This window comes from Leopardus geoffroyi, chromosome B3, assembly GCF_018350155.1.
Source record: "Leopardus geoffroyi isolate Oge1 chromosome B3, O.geoffroyi_Oge1_pat1.0, whole genome shotgun sequence".
Classification (NCBI taxonomy): Eukaryota; Metazoa; Chordata; class Mammalia; order Carnivora; family Felidae; genus Leopardus; species Leopardus geoffroyi.
The window spans coordinates 14,822,229-14,841,547 of record NC_059337.1 but is presented as its reverse complement, the minus strand read 5'-3'; the positions used below and the strand labels follow the sequence as shown (position 1 = coordinate 14,841,547).

The 19,319-nt window shown below is 45.9% G+C and overlaps 1 long non-coding RNA gene across 2 annotated transcripts; it reads left to right on the top strand.

Annotated features, from left to right (window-relative positions):
* The first annotated feature begins 1,229 nt into the window (after positions 1-1,229).
* LOC123582532 lies at positions 1,230-17,858 on the top strand. 2 transcript variants are annotated; one of them, XR_006704434.1, is made up of 5 exons: positions 1,230-1,337; positions 7,770-7,980; positions 16,293-16,409; positions 16,877-16,983; positions 17,202-17,858. It is a non-coding gene; the product is annotated as an uncharacterized LOC123582532 (long non-coding RNA). The 2 variants fall into 2 exon arrangements; XR_006704433.1 differs by having other exon boundaries at positions 16,293-16,983.
* Positions 17,859-19,319: the final 1,461 nt, after the last annotated feature.

The window sequence follows — 19,319 nt, the reverse complement described above, 5'->3', positions numbered from 1 at the left end:
TTTATGTCTCTGTTTTCTGTAAAGTGGCCTATACTACAGCAGTATCTACGGGGTTCTCTGACAATGCCATAAATTTCATTAAGAAGATGAAGCCTTGCGGGGCAATTAACTCCAAAAGTGGTACAAAGCCATAGCGAGGAGATACTGGCCCGTGGTACTTAGCACTTAGCTCTGAAATGGAGATAAGGCCTATCAACTCGGGGTTGTGTTTAATGTTCGCTGCGGCTTCCACACCACAGCTACAACCTAGCGGTCACCGTGTTAACACTCCCCAATATCTATTACAATTAGTTTTTGATTAAGAGGCCTAACATGGCTTTTGAAGCCTTTTATGTTGTGTCAAATGGCCAGTGATGGAGTGATATGTGCGGACACCTCCCAGTAACAAAGCATCTTGTAAAAGGTTTCAAGTGAACTATTTTATCATCCTAATGGAAACCAGATGACTGTAACTGCCCCCCCCCCCCTTAATTTCAACTATTTACTGAAGAGTCCTTGTTTGGAATTACGTAAAGATTTATTCTTACATGACGACCTCATGCATTAAGTATGGATGCTAACAGAGCCACTTGGAATTTGGGAAAGCTTTTTAAAGATGACTGGGGCAGTTTTCACGGGAAATTTATTTTCTTTTACTTTTTCCTTTGATTTTGGAAGGAGAGGACACCTTTGCCTTTTTTCCGCCTCCCCCCCCCCCCCCCCCCAGTATTTCATTATGATTTTAATTGTTGGTTAGGAGGCCATTTTCTGTGGAGTTATGCTTTCTCTGCTGGGGTTTTTAGTCAATAGTCTTAGTTTATTCTTCTAGAGAGAGGTCCGTGGAATTTTGTCAGGAAAGAAAAAAAAGATTAAGACTTAACCTAAGATTACGTTCTGTGTGAACGTCAAATACACCTTATTTTTATAAAGGTATATGAGACTCAAGAAAGTAGACGAATTTTCAAAGTCTCATGATCTATACATATACTTGCAAATTTAATAAAAATAGTATATCGATAGGACGTACCATGTGAATGTGAAACATACTAGTGTTTTTCATGACTGTCTTTCTTTACAGTCTTCGTGGCCTGGGCCATACTCCCCTTTGAACCTCAGTTTTGTCCTTTATGGTCTGGGGTTGGACTAGATGCTCCCTGAGTTTTCATTCACCTCTGGAAGTCATTGGTTCTGTGACATCAGATGTTCCAGAGAACTCTGAGCTCAAGGCACTCGTGGGAAGGTAGTGTGGTGTATGGGTTCAAGCCAGGGTGACAACTGTGTACCCCCTGGCATGGTACCCACCTGACTGAGACTCAGATTGTCCCCACGTCAAATAAGGACAATATTCTCTACAATCAGTAAGTAAAATCTGGTATATAGAGTGCCCAGTAAATGGTGGCCTGTCAATAATTTCTATCTTCCTTCTTTTCTTTCCTATTCTGTCTTGTTGCATATTGTCTAGCACAGTTTGAATGAATGAAATGATCCTATCTGTCATGCGCGTCATTCTATTAGAAGCGTTTAGTGAGCCCTTGTTACGTGCTGGGTGTCCTCCTGAGTGAGCCTGAGAATCCCAAGGTGAGAGACAGAGTCCTTGCTCATAAGCAGAGGGGGCCATAGACAGTAGGTAGGGAATTTTAACGGAGTCAGAATGAGATGAGTGGAGGAGAGTGGACCACCTACTCCAGATTGCAGTTGGGGCTTTGTCACTCGTAGGGTGATTCTTTTTGCACGTGGTCCCATACATCAGTTCAGGTCATCTCCTCAACCACCCTCTGAGCCTAGCGGGGCAGACATCATCACCTCCATTTTACAGATGGGGGAGCTGAAGTACTGAAGTTTTGGATCCTTTATTGCTGCGATTGATCAGATTCGTAAGATCCTTTAAAATACAACTGGCTGCCATAAATGGCGTTGCCGTGAACACGTGCAGAGATTTGGACCAAGAAAGAAAGCTGTAGCAAAATCACTTAGTAACATCTGACTTATCAGGGTCTTTTTTCCAAGTGTTTTCCTCTAGGGTCCATTCATTCCATTCATCTACACATTCGTTCAACATTCATGTGCTGCTTTCCGCACACAGGGTTAGGTGGTAGGGGTTCAAAGCTTGAACTTGGTAGCCCTTGCCTTTCAAGAGTTCATGGTCTGGTGGGGACGTACAGACACCCATGGTTCCCTGTGATTGTACTGCAGCAGCGGATGCTGAGACAGAACACAGAGAGAGAGAGAGAGAGAGAGAGGAACCCTGGACAGAGGGTGGGAGGTGAGGTTTTCCGGAAGAGAAGACACTTGAATTTAGCTGAGTTTTCTGGGACAAATAAGGAATCGCCTCTGTCGAAAGTGAGGGTGATGTGGCTAAGGCTTCAGGCGAAGAGAGGTGGGGAGAGATGAGAAAGCATGGCACATGGGGTCACCTGTCGATGGTGAGGAGAAACCACGGAGGGGGCGGGGCTGTGGTGAAGCAGGGACAGACACCATTAGATGGACACCCGTGTCCCTCCACAACCTGTTCAGGAACAAGAGCCCGGGCAGCCTCTGCAGTTCATGTGCAAGTTTAACTCACATGTCACTAGTAAACGCGCCCTCTACCTTACCTGATTTTCTTACCACTTCTTCTCGAACCTATCTCGTTTGCTGCTTTTGGCAAGTCTGGTTTTATAGTCAACCTTAGCAGTTGGTTAGAGGCTGTTATTAGTATAACCAACCTTAAATAATTTGATTTTCAGGTTGGCTACGTCACAATATCTCCTGTGGGCTCGATGGTCAAACTACACATTTATTTAAAAATTGGTTTCTTCACGTTATATTTGAAAGCGGTGCTACTCACTCATCTGTAAAGCATTAGGCTCTGTGTATAAAAGTATCTCATTTGACTTTTATTCACAGAGTTCTGAGAGTAAGGTTTAGGTCCTGACAGATATATCAGTTTTCTATTAAGTCTATTGTCTTATTTTATTAGTTTTCTGTTTAAAGAAATATTTTTATAGAGAACAATATGTTTGAAGGAGAGGAGAGACTAATAAATTTGAAAGATGCTCTTCTCAGTAAATTTCCAGAGATTTGTGTTTATTTATTTATTTTGAATTTAGATAAAGGGTTTATCTTATTTTTTTTTTACTTTTTTTCATGTTTATTTATTTTGAGAGAGTGAGAGAGAGAGAGAGACAGTGTGTGAGCAGGAGAGGGGCAGAGAGAGAGATCGAGAGAGAATCCCAAGCAGGCTCCATACTGTCAGTGCAGAGTCCAATGGGGGGCTCGAACCCACAAACCATGAGATCAGAACCTGAGCTGAAATCGAGAGCTGGATGCTTACCAATGGAGCCACCCAGGTGCCCCAAATTTAGACAAAGTATTTAGGCTAGTGTGGCCTGTGGTAAATGGGTATTGTTTGGGCTAAGGAAGGTTTCAAAGAATTGTCAACATCTAAAAGTCCAGAAACCTAGAAATTTCACATGAAATCTGGTTTCCTTGAAAAAAAAATGTGATGCCATGGACTCACAGGATAACAGTCTGTGGGGCGAAGACACATTCATTCCCTGTTCCTTACAGTCCTGGGAGGCCATCTCATTCATGAAGCCTCCCTGCCTCCCTCTAACTACCGCCCCCCCCCGCCACCTTTGGCTTCATGATTGCATTTCCCAATTTAAAAAAATGAAACTTATATGCACACCAAAAATTACACACAGATGTTTACAGCCGCTTTGTTTATAAATGCTGAAACTTGGAAGCAACCAACTTGTCCTTCAGTAGTCCAAGGGTTAACCCATGGTGGATCCATGCAATGGAATGGCGGATCCATACAATGGAATGGCGGATCCATACAATGGAATGATGGACCCATATAATGGAATGCTATTCTGCATTAATGGTGATGAACTATCCAGCTATGAGGAGACAAGGAGGGACCTTAAATGCATATTACCAAGTGAAAGAAGCCAATCCTTAAGGCTACATGCTGTATGATTCCAAGTATATGACATTCTGGAAAAGGCAAAACTCTGGACAGAGTCAAAAGTCAGTGATTACCAGGCATTGGAGATTGGAAGGATGAATGTATCTGCAGAACACAGAAGATTTGTAGGGCAGTGAAAACACTCTACATGATACTATAATGATGGATACATATCATCACATATTTGTCCAAACCCATAGAATGTGCAACACCAAGAGCAAACCCAAATGTAAACTATAAACTCTGGGTGATAACGATGTGTCAACGTAGATGCATCAGCCGTAGCCAATGTACCACTCGGGTGGGGGTGGGGGATGTTGAAGTGGGGCAGGCTACGTGTTGAGGCAGGAGATATATGGAAATCTCTATACCTTCCTCTCAATTTTTCTGTGAACCTTGAAAAAAATGTCTTCAAAAAAAAAAAATAGAGGTAAATGCCAATCATCACATGCAAAACCCTTTCCGCTCAGAAGTTTTAATAGAACACACGGGCCTAATAACGGACAGAGCTGTTACTTTGAGAGCCCGTCTAGCTTAGTGAAAAAGTCAATTTCTTGATCAGTTTTATAGACTACTATGGAAGGAATGCAAGGGCACAGTCAGTGATGGGCTGAGTGTAACTTTTCGAGTAAATGGTCCCCTGGAAGTTTTCCCCATGATCCCACTCCTTATCGTGACCCTCTCAAAACTGGTTTTTGGGTGTGAATATGAGAAATGTAAACATGGGCCAGTAATTTTTCACTCTCTAGCAACCAGAAATCGCTGGGTTTTTCTCATTCTGGCAGGGGCGGGGGGGGGGCTGTGGAGCTGGTGTTTCTGACACCTACTTTCCTGAGCTTGGTTGAAAGTGCTAAGTTTTTCCTGGTGTTAATTATTAATGTGACCTGTTTATGTACCAGTTATCCGGCTAACCATTAATATCTGTTTACTCATTGATGACCTTTGCAATTTCGTACCTCTCTCTTGGCTGTAAATGTCAACCTTTTTTTTTTTCCAGCAACTCCTTCACAGAGGAAAATAGCAGGAGGCAACATAAATGTAATCTTTACATACACGAAAGAAAAGACAAGAGCTTTTGATTGAAGAGGATTAAAGACACAGGGGTGCCTGGGTGGCTCAGTTAGTTATGTGTCGGACTTTGGCTTTGGTCGTGATCTCATGGTTCGTGGGTTCGAGTCCCACGTCAGGCTCTGTGCTTGACAGCTCAGAGCCCGGAGCCTGCTGCAGATTCTGTGTCTCCCTCTCTGTCTCTGCCCCTCCCCTGCTCATCCTGTCTCTCTCAGCCTCTCAGAAATAAATAAAAACGTTAGAAGAATTTTAAAAAGAGAGAGAATTGAGACGCAGAACTTTCCTTTTTGCAAATGCAAAGATCCCTGGCCTGGGGTGGGGGCGGTGAGGGTGGGGCAGAAATTCCTAAGAAAAAGAAGTTCTTTTGCCTCTGTGCTTTAGCAGAGAGAAAACCAAGGAAGGGACTCTCAACCGGTCCTGGGGAATGGAACCCAATTTTCTTTTCTTTCTTTCTTTCTTTTTTTTTTTTTTTTTCCAAAATGTCAGGATAAGCTCTTGCACAGTCAAGCAAGCCTGCAGGATTTATCTCTAGTCCCCCAATCAGTCTACATTAACCCCAACAGTAGCGAGACATTACCATTCTGCTCACTTGTAAATGGCTAAAGCTGAGATTAAGCAATGCGGTTGGATTAGGGCTGCAAGGGTGACCTTAATTTTACCCATCATTGGAGCCTGTGTATATTTCACTCGTCTTAATTGCATTTACCTAATTTAAACAGACAATAGCAGCCCCAGAAATTTTTTTTTTTTACCCCCCAAATAATAAGAAAAGGAAGAAGAGCTATTTCTTAGAAATTAAGCCCAGAGCACTCTAGCTATGGCCACTGCTCGGTTAACAAAAGCAGCCGTTTTTTTTCTCTTTCTTTTCTTTCTTTCTTTCTTTCTTTCTTTTTTTTTTTTTTTTTTTTTTTTGCTTTGCTTTGCTCCATTAACATACCAGCACAGGGAAGGACCCATTGAAATATTATTATCTTTGCATAACAATACAATTTGAAAGTCTCACGGGCTTCTTTATTGAAATGTTTTAAAATATTAATATCATCCCGGCCATAAATAACCATTATGGCATTCATAGAGATTAAAGTTTTGAGATATGCCCTAGGTGTACATTCACATTTTCTCGTTCACTGAGTTCTAACTTCAGTAAAATTAGTTTTTTTAGATACAGCCCTGCACACTTGCTGTGACTGTCACTTCGTGTTGAATTTATCATCTAGAATTTAAGGCGGAAGACTGGGGAGCAATCTGTCACAAGCGATTGTGTTCGTAATCTTTGAGGGTTGGGATGGGGGCTGGGGAGAAGATAAGCATTCTAGAACGCCGCTCTCCAGTGCGGAGACCATTCATTGGGCTCCAGCCGCCTGGCCAGTGAGGAGATTTGCGTAGACTGTGTAATGCGTTTTCTTCAAGCCTGTGTCTGTGTCGGACGGCTGTGCTGAACTTCACGCACATAAATGCCGCTCAGGTTTTCTTGGCTAAATGATAACTCAGCTTGTCTTTCCCAGTGAGTTCCGGAATAAATAGATAGATGGGCTATACGTGGGGTGTTGTGACTTAGTTAGAGCCTCTAGTGTCCTCGAATAGACAAGCGGACTCGATCGTGGTGCCCGCACAAAACACAGACTTCCAAGGAAAACGGGGGAGGGGGGGACCGCGGTTTTATGCTACGTCTATGATGACGTGAGTTGAAAAGCTGTTGGAAGTCAAGGTGAGGACTTGACTTCCTGTCAGTCTCCTGCATCCAGAGGGGGGGGGGTGATAAATGGTCCCCAAACACATCATTTCCCTTGGAGACGGAATGTGTCTTAGGGATTTTTGACATGATAGGGAAGTGGGACAGTTGAGTTCATTCTCCGTCTCGTTGAACGGGGACATTTTGCGCTGGGAACTGAGCAGAGCATTTCCCCGAGACTGCTGTTCGGTGCTGTTGGTCGTCCCTCTGAGGTGCAAAGCGGGCATTTCTTTGCGACCTCTGGATTTTGGAAGCCGACTACTCTGAATAGCTTACCGATCTCTATCTGGGTATCAAACTCGGAGGCTTTGAACTTTGCCAGTCCGAATCCCACATTTACATTTCCTCTTTAGGTCACCTGGTCAACGAGCTTCATTGACACATGCAAATTTTCCCTCGCACGTCTTATTCGAGGCAACACTGGAAATTTGGGTTTATGGAATGTGCCGGCAGCTCTGAGCCGTCTTGGCTTCCCCGCTGTTGGCTTGGTCCGGGGCCCACGATGATGTAAGCTCTGTGTAGCTCAAAACTCAGATTAACTGCTGGAGCAGGATCGGGAGTGGGCTTGGGCCCCAGGAGCCTTTCAGAAGGGTGGATGGGGAGTGGGGAGGTTCCTCGCCCGCTGTGAGACAGAGGTTACTGTTGTTTGTGAAGTTGTGAATGGCTCCGGGCCATTAACTTCTGCAGGAAACCCGTCCTCCTTCCCACCCTGCGGTCTCCTTAGGGGCTTTGGCCCTGGGCACCCCCCAGGTGGATCCTGGCATTATCCTATATATAGCACTCACCACCTTGCACTGGAAGGGCCCCCTCATAGGTCTCTGTTCCAATGAGATCCCGGCTGGCTTGAGGGCCGGGGCTCCTCAGCGCCCAGCTCAATGTCTGACATTCAAGGATGCTCAACATCTGGGCAGCTGTGGGACTGAGCAGGACTAGCCGGTGGAATGATAACAATAATTAATAATATCCTTCTGCTTACTGCCCCGTGCCTCCACGATGAGAACTGCTGAGCTAGGCGATTTCTTTGTCTTGATCTTACAGGTGAGAGCCAGGCTCGGCACGGTTAAATAACGTAAACGGACGGGGTAACCGGAGGGGACGAGGGCGAGTTCCGGACACCCTTGACTTGACTCTATGTTCTGACCCCGTGTGCTGCTGCTTGATCTTAATGAAGACGGTATTTCCATCGTCGGAATGCAGTTCGGCAGGAGCCACAGAGCCACTGATGCCCGGGCCCTTCGCGGAAAAACAAGTGGGTCCGCTCTCCCAGGCCTTTCCTTGGCCCTCCCCCGCTTCCCATGGCACGCAGATTATCTCCTGGTTTCAGCTTCAGTGTTGTTGTTTTGTGGTCTGCGCAGCATTTCAGTCTTCACATGCCGTGATGCGTTGGGGGCCTTTTTTGTGGTTGCTTGTTGTTTTGGTGGTGGCCTCTTTGAGTATTGCTACCTGAATTAGGCCCCTGGCTTCACCATGTCCAGCTGTGTGATTTTGGAGACGTTGCTTGACCTCTCTGTGCGTCAGCCAGCTTCCCCATCTGCGTCTTGGGGAGCAACAGCGCTCACGCTTGTGAAGATCCCGGAACAGTCTGAGAGGGCCACAGGCGTTGTGTCCTTTCACTCCGTCACTCTCTCCTCTGGTCGCCGCCGTCCCGGCCTGCACGAGCATCCTTATTTCTTTCTTTGTTGGTTTGTTTTTTATGTTTATTTGTTTTTGAGAGAGAGAGAGAGAGAGAGAGGGGGGCAGACAGAGAGGGGAGCAGAGGATCTGAAGCGGGCTCTGTGCTGTCAGCAGAGAGCCTGACGCGGGGCTCGAACTCACCCACATCGAGATCATGACCTGAGTCCAAGTTGGAGGCTTAACTGACCGAGCCACCCAGGTGCCCCATGGGCTTCCTACTGCTGTGGCTCTGCTACCCATGGACACGCTGAGCGAAGGGAACAGTTGGTGGAATGTTTGCTGAGCCTCTCGGCCTGTTCCTAGTGGCTAGTTATCGAGACATGACTTAAAGCCACCCTCTTTGTAGCCTAGCTGCTTCCCCGGGGTGGGGGGCGGCTGCAGATGGGGGCCACAGTCTTGCTAGGAGCCTGGTCTTCTCCCCTTCCCTCCCTCCCTTCCTCTCTTTCTCTCTCTCTCTCTCTCTCTCCATTCACAGTTCTTGGCCTTTCCCTCTCTTCCTCTTGGCTGGCACGATCTCCCTCCAGAGTGTGCGGCTCTGGGGAAACAAAAGCCAGGGGCCTTCCTTTTGTCCTCTCGACACAGACCTCCCCCGAGGCAGGGGCACAGAGGGGCCTGGCTTCCTCTGTAGAGCAGAGAGCCGGCAAAGGCTGAGATAGGAGCACAAATTAATATATCAGTAAATTATCCTGCCATGCTGACATACTCTCTAATCAGGAGGACAGTGAAAACACGGGGAGGATGCCAGAAAAGAATCCGGAGGAGGAGAGGACCTTTGGGAGGCTTCAAAGTCTGAACTCTTCCCCTGAGATTTCATGGAGCGTGGGGAGGGGGGAGGGCAGTTCCCGCTGCCAGGGGAGTGACAGGCAGAGAGGTGAGGCAGAAGGAAACGGAGAATAAAAGGGACCTATGACGGAGAAGGCAGGGCAGAAAAGGCAGGTAATGACAAATAACTGAGAGGCACGCGTCACTGAGAGCTTACCATGTGCTAGGCACGGCCTGTGGCCTCTGACTGTGCCCTCAGCATCACAGCCACCTGCCCTACCGGACATGGTCGCTGCTACCCCCATTTGAAAGATGAGAAAACTGAGGAAATAAAGCCTGGCGGACGTTCTCAATTTCCCACATCTAGCAAGTGATGGGGCCGGCTCTTCGGCCAGAGAATCTGAGGCTCACGTAACCCCTCTCCCGTCGGGCTCCCCATTGACAACCCTTGTTCTGATAAAACAGTGGTGCCAGAAGTGAATTTCATCTCAGCTGGCGAATTTGGTGGTGGTAAGGGGGGCCTGAGCACATACCCGTTAGACCAAGAAGAAATTAAGACGGTAAAAGAAAATAAGCTCTACTCCCAGGACTTCAATAGGAACGGAAGTTCCCAAGTGAAAGAATAAAGCAGTCACATTCTACAACCAATGAAGAGGTTCTAGAAACATGGCCTCATTGGCCCTACCCAACCCCGTCAGATAGATCAGACCCGAGAATTAGAGACATTAGAGACAGGATGGACACTATATAGGTCCATTTTATAGATGTGGAAACGGAGGCCGAGAGAAACTGAGTAAGAGGCAGATTTCAAGACTGAACACGGGTCTGTCAGTTTGTAGTTCGATGCCGGCAGGTGGGTGGGCGCTATCTGTCAAGGTGACAGCCCAGAGAAGGGGAGGAATAGAATATCCGTTGACCCTGTGCAGGCTGCTGGGCTCGCTCTGGAGAAATCCATGTTCGGGGCCAGATGGCGGGGATGCTACAGCGGAAGGAAAGGGAGAGTTTTAGGGGGTGTCCATTTCAAGCTTTCGATTCGGCAGAAGAGGAGAGAGCGTGGAGATTCGGGATGTGAAATCAACGTCGCGGAGGAGAGCAAAAGCAGAAAAAAAGAAAAACGGGTGCAAAACCACTAGGCGATAGAGGAAATACAGGAGGCACCGAAAAGTGGCTTCTGCGCGTAAAATGTTGGCACGCGGTTTGGAGAAGAAACAGAGGGTGAAACAAACTAGGGAGTGCCAAGGGAAGGAAGCGGAGAGGAAAGCGATCGTGTGGACGATTTAGGTGTTCTCAGAAGCTAGCAACGGTGCCTGGAATTTGTACGAAACAGATTTTTGTGCAAAGGGAATTATCAAGTGTGGGGGCAGGAGAGGAAACACCTGTGTAAAGAAACGTGTGAGAGAATCAGAGCCACGCCTAGACCAGAAGATGTGGGCAGACCGATGGACATCATTCTGATGAGAACAGAGAATTGCATCACTAGGTTTCGGCCAAAATACGAGAAAAAAAAAAAAAAAAAAAAGGCGTGGGGTGGGAAAAGGAAGGGAAAAAAACAAAACGAAACAAAAAAACAACAACCCCCAAACCAAAAACCAAACACCAAAAACAAAAAAAAAAACAAAAACAAACAAACAAAAAACCCCACAATAAAACCCAATATTCTTTCTTTTCAGAAATGGCTAGAATCATAATAGAAATGTTTCAGCCTTAACTACTAGGCCAACATTTCCTGAATGTGTCTGTAATAGCCCCTCCCCTTTTTTAATTCTGTTTTTTAAAGATCCTCTTTAATATCTTATGGAACTATTCTTTTTCTTTACATTTTTTCTAATGTTTTATTTCTTTTTGAGACAGAGAGAGGCAGCATGAGCGGGGGAGGAGCAGAGAGAGAGGGAAACCCAGAATCTGAAGCAGGCTCCGGGCTCTGAGCTGTCCGCACAGGGCCCGACGCGAGGCTCGAACCCACGAGCCGTGAGATCGTGACTTGAGCCGAAGTCTGATGCTTAACCGACTGAGCTACCCAGGCGCCCCTATTTATTTATTTTGAGAGAGGAAGAGACAGAATCCCAAGCACGCTCTGTGCTGTCAGCACGGAGCCTGATACGGAGATCTGTCTCATGAGCCCTGAGAACATGACCTGAGCCAAAATCAAGAGGGGGACACTCAACCGACTGAGCCACCCAGGCGCCCCTCTTTTATTGGTAGTATTAACATACATTAACATAGGCCTCTTTTGCCCGTAAATTCATCCTTCCAAATTATAGTCTGTTTTGAGTTTCCCATGGTGGGTAATAATTCTTCCCACGTTGCTGCTTTCACGGTGCCGGTCTACGTGCGACGTCTGGTCAGGTAGGAGCTGGAAATCCAGACTTGTTAGCGTTTGCCCAATATCCGTATCACAGGACTGTGGGTGTTGGCTTTCGGGACTCTTCCAGGAGTAAATACGGAGGCCTGGTGCCCTGAGGCTCCCACAGCTATTTGACCACCCTCAGGATTTTTCTCGTTTGCTTCCTTGATTCTTAGCTTCCATTCAGAAAGCAGAATTTTCCAGCTAATTGACCTCTAAATAGTCGAAGCATGCTTGTGTTATTGCTACTAATATTGGCTTTGCATAAAAGCAACAGAATCAGCCCGCAGATTACACACTGCAGAGGTCCTTTAAGGAAACAGTGGATCCAGAGATTAGGCTGCATATTTTTGAGGACTTTTTAAAATCTGTATCAGGCACACATGCTCATCTGGTATTTCTAACAGTGGCGAGCCTATCGTTCGTCGGGTGACAGCGGACTGTGGTGTGAGAAACGCATATGCCGACCTACCAGCGAGGTGCAGGAGGCCAGGTACCCGGCCACGATCAAACACATTCTTTCTACAACTCCACGAGGCCAGAGCGCAAGCCCGCTTGTGGCATCTCCGCTGTTTTCCCCAAGTGAATTTGACGGAGACGTCGCACGGGGGAGGTTTCGGCGCCTTTCATTTTCGGCATCTTTGTGTAATAAACTACAGACCCAGAATTTAAACGATGCAGAAGTTAAGGGGGGGGGGGGGGCTCTTGCCGCGAGGTGAACTTGGTAGAAGTTTGAAGTTTGAAGTTTTGAAGTTTGAAGACGTTCCCATCACCAGCCCCAACCGTTATACCCCAGACGCTTCTTTGGGTGAAACGAAGCAAGGACGCTTGAACCCAGACCGTTGCTTGGAAGGACGACACAAGTTAACACTAAAATGACTGCCAGGTGAGGGGACGTCACAGTGTCACTTTGAGCTACACTTGAAGTACTTTGGTTCACACCAGGCATGGCTTTTCCCCTCCCCCACCTCAATATCTGATCATGGAAATTTTCTTTGGAAGAAGAGAATTTACCATGAAAGGTTTTTAACCGCGGAAGCTGAAAGAGGTCGACAGTGAACACCCATGTGCCCGCCGCCCAGGTTCCACACTGCACATTTTACTCATGTTGCTCTGTCCCGTACCTCGTCATCTGTCCGTTCTTCTGTCCGACTGTGCGATCGTGTTGATGTTTGCACGTTGATTTGGGGACACGTTTCAAAACAGGTTGTGGGCATTGATACCCTTCCCCTCTCCCCCCCACCCCAACCTTCCAGCATGCAGAGCATTAGAGTTCAACATTCGTTGACAATATTTTGGGGGAGCGTGGTGACAGATACAGTGTCAGGTACAAGTTGCAAGCCGCTCTTTAGATTTAGTGTGGCAAGTGTTTACAACTGTGTGATCCAAATGACTGTCAAACTCTGGAATATTTCCATTGTCCCAGCGAGTTCCTTTATGCCCATCCCAACCAATCCCTGCCTGCTCTCCCATAGACAACCTTGGCTCTCGTGTTCCTTTGTTTCTTTTTTTTTCCGCACCATAGATTAGTTTTGCCTGCTTTAGAATTTCAGGTATACACCATCATATCATAAGAACTCTTTAGGTAAGGTTTTGTCACTCAGCGTAAAGATTTGGAGATTTATCCTTGCCACTGGGTCTCTGGCTAGTGTATTCCTTTTCGTTGTTGAGACCTATTCCATTGTGGGATTGTAGCACTGGGTGCCGCTTTAAGAAGGATAAAATACACGGTACCAAAGAAATTCCAGGGAATAGCTTGCAAGATAAGAGAGGTTGGAGGAGGGAAGGGGATTTGAAATATTCACCATAGGAAAAGAGCACATTTAAGAACGCACATGAGAACTGCCTTCAGGTATCTAACATAGGGGTCAGCAAATGTTATTGGTAATGAGTCAGATAATAAATATTTAAAAAAAAATTTTTTTTAATGTTTTATTTCTTTTTGAGACAGAGAGACACAGAGCATGAGCGGGGAAGGGGCAGAGAGAGAGTGAGACACAGAATCCGAAGCAGGCTCCAGGCTCTGAGCTGTCAGCCCAGAGCCCGATGCGGGGCTGGAACTCATGAACCGAGAGATCATGACCTGAGCCGAAGTCAGACGCTCAACCAACTGAGCCACCCGGGTGCCCCATATAGTAAATATTTTATGATTTGCTGGGCCATAGAGTTTTTTGTTGCAACTACTTTTTTTTTTTCTAACACTTATTTATTTTTGAGAGAGAGAGAGAGAGAGAGAGAGAACGCACATGTGCACGCAGGTGGGAGAGGGGCAGAGGCAGGGAGACAAAGGATCCAAAACAGGCTCTGTGCTGTGAGTGAAGAGCCCGATGTGGGGCTCAAACTCACGAACGAGGAGATCATGACCTGAGCTGAAATCAAGAGTCGGCAGCTTCACCAACTGAGCCACTGGTTTTTTGCTGCAGCTACTTAATTCTGACCTTGCAGTAGAGTGAAAGCAGTCACAGTGTGTAAATGAGGAAGCACGGTTGTGTTCCAATAAAACTTTATTTGTGGCTACTGACATGTGAATTTCATGTATTTTCATGTGTCATGAAATATTATTCTCTTTTTGATTGTCTTTTTCAACAACAGGAGCGCTTGAAATCCATTCTGAGCTCATGGCCCGTACAAAATCAGACCATAGTTTGCAAACCCCTGATCTCAAGGACTGTCAAACTGAAGAAGGAATAATTATTGCTCTGTTTAAGGCTAGTGGGCAATACGAAGATTGAAAGAGGCAGATTTGGCTCAGAGAACTAAAGATCTTTCTATTAAGTAGTGTTGAAATATACTCCATGTCCTTACCCTGTCTCTCTCCCCTGTCCCCACTGGTGCCATAGGGTTAGAGGGACAGGATCCAGAACTAGACTTTTCTTTCAATTCCCCAGCTCCTCTCTGTCCAGCTGTGTGACCTCGTGCAAGTTATTTAACCCCTGTCTGTTTCCACCGATTCCTGCATAACGTGAGAGCCATTACAATGATTCAGGAAGTTAGTATATACAACATCCTAAAAACAGTGCTGATTTGTAGTCAGTACTCAAGGTACTTAGTCCAGTGTCTGTCACGTGGTATGTATGAAATGTCATTATCATAACAATGATCATCATTACATCGTTCCTGCTATTACCACTGAGATGCTGGATAGGCCTGTATGAGAATTTTGTTAAAGGAATTCCTACTTTTCATGGTAGGCTGAGCTAATAGATGCTTAGATGCTTTCCAGTTCCAACAATCAGTGTTCTCTTTATTTAGTGCCTGAGGCCTCAACCCTGGGACTCAAGCGCTGTTGAAATCCGAGATGAAACAGCACAATATTTTAATCATTAATGTTAGCTAGCCTACACCATGAGGGAAAAGAGAGTTTTGTTTCTACTTGATCTTTCCTGATCTTGGATCTCGGGCTTACTCACCATGAAGACTTGTGTGGAGGTGGACTGGTGGTGGTGTTGCTTTAATGTTTTTCTTCGTAGGAGACACTGAGAAGAGAGATCTTTACTTTGTGATGGGGAGTGAGTGACATCAAAAGCATTAAGCAAGGGCATGATTCTTCCCGTGAGCTGTACTCACCTATTAGGCAACGCTGAAGAACTGGACCGCTGTGGGGGGTGTTGGGAGATCGGGTCTGGGTCTCATGGACGTTGTGGGACTGTGCCCTGAGCCGCCATGATTGCTGCCGCCTGTCAGGAGACCAACAAAGGTAGAGTGAGCTGCAGCGGACGTCCATTGGCATTTGCCCGTCTCCCCGTTGTAACTCTCGTCCGACATTGTTGTCTTTGTTTCCTTGGTCTCTGACATGTGTGTTTCTAAGCCTGTTTATCTTTACTGGTGTCTGATTACCTCGCCTTGTTTTTCTCCATTTCTGGCTGGAATGACAGGCCCCACGTCTAGGAGTGGTCAGCACGATACATGGTCACAAAAAGAGCCCCAGAAGAGACCCGGGGGACCACTTGGGGCAACATATTCCCTTTCTAGATGAGAAAACCAAGGCTCAGATAAAAATAGAACCTCATGAGATCCTCATGGCTTCCAGGCCAGTGCTCTTTTCTAAAAAAAAAAAAAAAAAAAAAAAAAAAAAAATTTTAAATGTTTATTTAGTTTTGAGACGGAGGGAGACAGAGTGTGAGTGGGGGAGGGGCACAGAGAGACACACACACACAGAATCTGAGACAGGCTCCAGGCTCTGAGCTGTCAGCACAGAGCCCGATGCGGGGCTCGAACCCATGAACCGCGAGATCATGACCTGAGCTGAAGTCGGACGCTCACCCGACTGAGCCATCCAGGCACCCCTCTAAAAATTTTTTTTAACGTTTATTTATTATTGAGAGACAGAGAGTCACAGAGAGTGAGAAGGGGAGGGGCAGAGAGAGGGGGAGACCCAGAATCTGAGGCAGGCTCCAGGCTCTGAGCTGTCAGCACAGAGCCTGACGTGGGGCTCGAACCCATGACCTGTGAGATCATGACCTGAGCTGAAGTCAGTTGCCCAGCCAACTGAGCCACCCAGGCGCCCCAACCAGTGCTCTTTTCATGACGCCATGTTGATCTTTGTCTATAAGCATGATCTGGCATGGAGATGGGTTTGGAGGCATGAGCCCCACATTCACGCCTGAAATGCAAAATTTTTTGCGCTATTTCCACATAAGAATATGCTATAACTGGAATGATAGCCTCTATTATATTGAACATTCACAGACGACATTAATAAATATTAAATATAAAAGCCCAACCCATTTTTAAAACCTTGTTTGGGGATGTCTTTATTCTTACATATATTGGAATCCCAGAACGTGACGCTGGTCTCAACCTTTCTGTAACTCCAAAAGCCTGGTGGGAAAGAAAGGAGGCGACGACCACAGCCATCCCCAAGAAGTTAAGGTGGAAGTGAAATGCAGAGCTCTCTGGTGAGTGACGCTTGCAGCCCTTTGACAACACTAGGAATGGGGACATCCCCTCCTTACCTCTCCTATTTCCACATCACTTAATAAAAACCTCCCATCATCCCATGTGTCTTTTGAAGCACAGACGAATTTGAATTGACTCTTACTACTTTCCCCCTTGACCACCCAAACGGTTCACAGCACTGGAAGTTCCAAGGTTGCACAAAAACAATGCCATAAGGGCTATTCATTTTAGGAGTAAAGCTGGTTGCCTCCCAACTGATTTTCTGAACTTTTTGGAGTTAGCAACTATGGCTTTGAATGCAAATGAATTCTACTTTTTATAGTACCATGGAAAATGACACACGGGCGTGAATTACATTGATGAGGGACCCAAATTCCCTTTTAAAAACATAGTATATCTATAAAATTGGAAAGCCATCTTATCCCCTTCTAGAATGTACCTATGCTAATGCCTTACTCATTTACAGAAAAAGTCCTTTATGAGGAGAATAAAGAATTCTGCTGCCAAACAAGTTGAAGAGATAGAATTTGTTTATCACGGTGGAGGCTTCAAGATCACACGTCTCCATTAGAGGTATTCAGTGCAGGGTCACTGAAGGGTCTGCAAAAGACAGCCAATTAGACGTCTGTTTTTCCTTTCAAAGTCCTGTCTGTTTCCTTCACTCTCTTCAAAACACCTTTAAGCAGACATATGTATCTCGAGGTCAAAGTAAAAACAAAACAAAACAAAAAAGTAAAAAAAGAAAAAGGAAAGACACAGAATCATGAAAGTTTTCTTTTATCGTCCAACAGTCACGTGCGTCTTAAATACCCACCATTATCAAGAGAAAAATTAAGCCAAGTGTCTGATAAGAAGATGTGCTACACAGTCCAACAATCTTCCGTGTTGTCAAGACGTCAGACGCAGGCAGCAAAAACAACTGAATGAAATAATTGAATTCCCACCATGGACGAAAGAGGGCTTCGAAGTTAGAGAAAAAAGTGTGGAGTGCGGGGAGAACCCAGAGCTTCTGGTATTTACGGCGCGGGGGTAGGGGTGGGGGGTGGGGAGAAAAACAACTGGCCTATCTTTCAGAGCAGGAATGCATGGTTAAATTGGCCCCGTTTGTCCTTAGCAACCTGAACTCAGAGGCCACATTTTTTCCTCTCTAAGAAGCAAGTGGGAACTTGCAAAGTATGTAGCATGTCGTGAAAAGGGAGCAGTGAACTTTGCTCAGGTCTGCAGCCAGCACTGAAATCTGAACCTTCAGAGGGTTTAGGACCGGTGGATTCCCTGCCCCCCTTCCTTTGGAATCCCTGGATATCCAGTGCCTTTACGAAATACCTTGGTCTGGAAGCAGAGGAGTCCTGACTCCTAACCAAAAGAAAACCTGATCTAAGTATTTTCGATGGCATTCCAGAGGAAGTACTAAAAGCAAAAACCAAACGTGAGATCCAACTTTCTAATGACCATATTTCGCCTTGTGTTCTATAGCCGGCGGAACATGTAGAGAGATTTCTTCTGGGCATTCGTTTTGAAACTAGCTTTCAAAATTTTTTTAAAGATTCCCTGTGGCGAGATTATCACCGGTTGGAAAGATTTCCCTTATTATTAAGTGAGGGAGAAAAAGATCTTGAAAAGTCCCCGCATTCAGGCTGCTTCCAGGACGAAATCTGTTCACAACAGCAAGTTACTTGGTAACTTGAGCCACGTTCGTTCCTGAAATTCTTTCACATAATTGAAGATTAATTTGATTCCCTAGATTGTTGAGGGTTGTTGACAGTGGGGGGCTGGGGTGGGTGGAAATAGATTATTCAAATCACAAAGAGGTAGGTGTGCCCAAAGTGACTGTTCCATTACTGCTCAGAAGTGTTTGCCTTCCTCAGTATTCATCAGAATCTGTGGGATGTTGCAGCCGGGAGAAAGGAGAGGGCCCTGCCAATGTTCGGCGAGCAGGTGAACCTCAGAGAAACTGAAATATTTTGTCGAGAGAGTTCTATGTATTAATGGCCCCTCCAGAATCCATTACGGCCGAAACAAGCTGGCTGAAGGGCTCCGGCTTTCTCAAGTGTCTAATGTAAACAATATGAAAGTCAATAGTGGGGGACATTCCAAGATAGTATTAACACGATTGATTTATTGATGGTTGCACCATGGGAGGTTATCTTTTGTTAATTGACTCAGTAAATAAACTCGTAGGCGGCAGGCGATGGGGGAAAAGTAGCCGGTGGAGGGAAAGGTAAGGCACCTGCACTGCAATTTTTTTCAACTCCCAGCCTGTCTTGATAAATTCCAAATACCACTCCCGCTGCCAACCTCAAACACGGTTTTGCAGAGTTAATTCTGCCCGGGACTCAGCCTCCGTCCCGCCCTGAGGAGAAGACTCAAAACTCCTGTATTCCTGTCAATGTTTGCTTCAGAAAGACTCAAAACCTAGTCATACTAGATGTTAAAGAGAGAGAGAGAGAGAAAGAGAGAGAGAGAGAGAGAAAGAGCAAATCCACCAACTCAGCTTCTTTTCAAATCTAGAAACACTTGGAAGGTGCACGTACAGTGTGTGTGACACTTGTCACCTCTGGTCAGTGAATGGTTGAACCCTGGGGAAAACACATCTTTTGCTGTTGATAGCCATTATGCAGGCTTGTCCGTAAAGGGTACTGTAATTTGGTGGCCCCGCCTGGGCAACCAGACGGAGAAAAACCCACCACCCCCATGCGCTATATAACTTCTGGGCATTTCCCAGTATTGCACCAACCAAGTGGGATCCTGGGATCTCCTGGATGGTTGTGTGACATTTTAAACTTGCTTTGATGGATTCCTTTTGGGCCTTTTAAACTTCCATCAGAAATGGTTTCAAACTGAAAAATGCTCACTGTTCATTCCTTCTCATCTTCTAGAGCATTTTAGAAACAACTTCCCCTTTCAAGATG